At 38.5% G+C, this 2,922-nt stretch overlaps 1 non-coding gene across 1 annotated transcript; it reads right to left on the bottom strand.

Moving 5' to 3' along the window:
- Positions 1–2,591: 2,591 nt before the first annotated feature.
- LOC113257314 (U6 spliceosomal RNA) lies at positions 2,592–2,698 on the bottom strand. Its single transcript, XR_003316926.1, has one exon. It is a non-coding gene; the product is annotated as a U6 spliceosomal RNA (small nuclear RNA).
- Between the last annotated feature and the right edge of the window lie 224 nt (positions 2,699–2,922).

Here is a 2,922-nt window from a genome sequence, read left to right on the forward strand (position 1 = left end):
GTGGCTGGAGTACAGCAGTTATTTTCTGAAAGGTTTCTGTCTTGCTAGGCTGCCCTTTTGCTGGCCTTTGGTTGGAGAGAGCAGAATTTAGTTGGAATTTCTTTTGTCTCTGACTATTAGAATTTCTGACTGCTGGTTTCTTCTGGCTAGAATATATAAAGCAAAGCAATACCCCCCACTCCAAAAAAAAAAAAAAAAAAAAAAAAACCAAAACAACAACAACAACAACAAAAACACACCGAACTTGAAAATACCCAAACCAGACAAACCCAGGAAATTTATCACAGTGTGTTTCTTGGGTCTGAAGGCCCCCAGCTCATCTGTCTTCTAGCTACCTTTCAGAATTTCCTTATGTTTCCTCTATATGTAATGCACAGGGTTTTTAGTTATACTTAGAAGGAGGAATCAGAAAAAGTATTTCTACTCCATCTTTCCTGTCATGGAAGTCCCTTGAACTCTGTCATTTTAATGGCTAATGATTTTTAATTCATTATAATGTGCATTTTGGGTTTTTTTAGAGTAGTCACAAGACAAACACAAATTTCCTTTTCACGTGTTCATCACCTAGTCAGGAAAGTTCCCTAGAACATGTACCAAGTAACCTTCGGCAATAAAGTTAGCATCGCAGTCTCCCAAAAAGAATTTGTTGGCAAATATATAATACATACAATTCAAGACTGGCCTTATACTACTGCATTTAAATCCGTGCATATCGTGCGGTTTTTATATCTTAAATAGCTTGTTAACGTACTACCAGCAATCCATTCCATTTGGAATTAAAACCTTTGTGTGGACATTAAGTAGCTATAGAAAAAGCAGAAATCAGCACTTTAAAATTGGTTTAGTTTATAACCAAATGTCAACTAATTACTCCAGTAAGTTGAAAATTCTTGCTTATATTAACCAGGGTTATGTTCATTTTCAGAGAAAAAAAATCCTGTGTCATAAAATCTCTCTCTTTCCCTCCCACCTTCTTGTTATAAAAAGTTAAGTGTTTCCTCGTCTGGGTTTTACTATAGGAGACACATAAATGACCAGATTTATTAAGCATAGACTTCTTGAGAGCATTCAGGAAAAGTGAAGGGTACAGCCTTCGGTCAGTGGACAACTCCTTATGGAGCTGCAAAGCCTGATCTGTTAGCCCCTGTCTGGGGGTGGGGGGGGCACTGCCAGAGGCCTCCACCAGGGAATTGTTTGGCTCTGTCTATTCTCTAGTCTTTCCTTTGACTGGGATTATGTCCAAGGCATGCCCAGATTTCCTGTCTTCTGCTTCTCTCTCCTCAGTTTGTCACACCTCAGGAAATCCCTTTCTTACCTATCCCCACGCCTTTGTTGAGCCCTGATCCACCCTCCTTTTCCCTTTGACCTCCAATGACTTCCAAAGTCCCCGAATCACAGTTACTTATTCACAAAAATGGGAGGAAAGACCTCAAGAGACTAAAGTGCTTTTGCTAAGACATACATATTAATAGTGAAACGGAGGATAAAAACTCCCATTCTCTGACAAAAAATATTTCTATCTTCATTACATTTCTATAATTCTCTCTTTCTCTTTTTGTAAAATTTCTATAATCTCCCTGGGGGCAGAGAAGGGAGGAATAAAATACCACTAACGATGGGTGATCAATGGTAAGAATTAACCCAACCCAATCAAGAAAAGGAAAGTCATACATAGATGAACAAAATATGACAAAGTAACTTGTGTCTTATAGTTCAAATTCCCTTGGAATTATCTAGAAGCCAATTCACCTGGTGTCAGAATCTGGAAAGAGGTTGGTTGGGTCTTCGTTGGTATTCCCATAGAAGTAGTCTAAAACATACACCACTAGTTGATATTTGCTGTAAAATAAACCAACTCTTTTGTCTGAAAGTGACAGGAAGCCAACAGAAAAATACCTGAAACAAAGGAAAAATCACTGGCTCATGTATTCAAGAAATAGGTTTGAGGCATGGGTGTTTAAAAGTTGTGGCCAGGAATTTATCTCTGTACATCCCTTGGCCCTGTCTTCCTGTGTTGGCTTAATTTCCAAGTAGGCTTGCCTTTTTCAATTTTTATTATTTATTTATTCTTATTTTTTATGAGCAGCACCAGCCTTGAATCCTAAAAGCTTAGACACTCTAGGGGAATGAAGGTCTTCCTTCCCAATAGTCCTGGTAAGAGTCATGCGGATTTTCTGACTGGAACTCCTAAGGTCCTGTGTTCATCTCTAGACCAATCAATCAATTGGGGACTGAAATGCTCAGACTTGCCTAAATTCCTGGTTACATTCCTTAACCCCAGAGATGAAGTCCGTTCTATTTAAACTACGTAAATGGAGAGAAGGGTTGGAGTATTTGCCCTAAAGGTATATTGACATGCTATCACCAACAAAAGCAAGGAATGCCATGAGGGTAGGTCAACATGTATCTGTTGCCCACCGAGGAGGTCATAATGTGACTAGAGAATGAGGCTGGGGAGAATTAATCCCACGAACACCAAAACTTTCCTTGTGATTCCTGGTTTAAGTATCTCTTCTGAGTTGGGGATAGGATCCTAAAGATTCAGATTTCTCCCCAAATCTGCTTTAGAATCCTCCTAAAATTTTCATCTATCACATCCCTTTTGTTTTAGGAATCTGTGTGTCATCCTTGCCCAGGGGCCATGCCAATCTTCTCTGCATCATTCCAATTTTGGTATATGTGCTGCTGAATTGAACACATGCACCCCTTTTGTTTTAAAACTATTTTTTTTTCAAAGCATGAGCCTTCAAGACACATTTTTTTTTAAAAAAGAAATTATTATTCAGTTTTATTTCTTCCACTTTGTTTAGCCGTGTACATCAAAGCAATATCAACCCATTGTGAATATAGTTTATTCTAGCAAAGTTACTAGATAGGTAAGTTTGGGAGGCTAGGCTGGAAATGTAACCAATTCTCATAAGT

The sequence above is a fragment of the Ursus arctos genome, unplaced genomic scaffold, assembly GCF_023065955.2.
Source record: "Ursus arctos isolate Adak ecotype North America unplaced genomic scaffold, UrsArc2.0 scaffold_14, whole genome shotgun sequence".
Classification (NCBI taxonomy): domain Eukaryota; kingdom Metazoa; phylum Chordata; class Mammalia; order Carnivora; family Ursidae; genus Ursus; species Ursus arctos.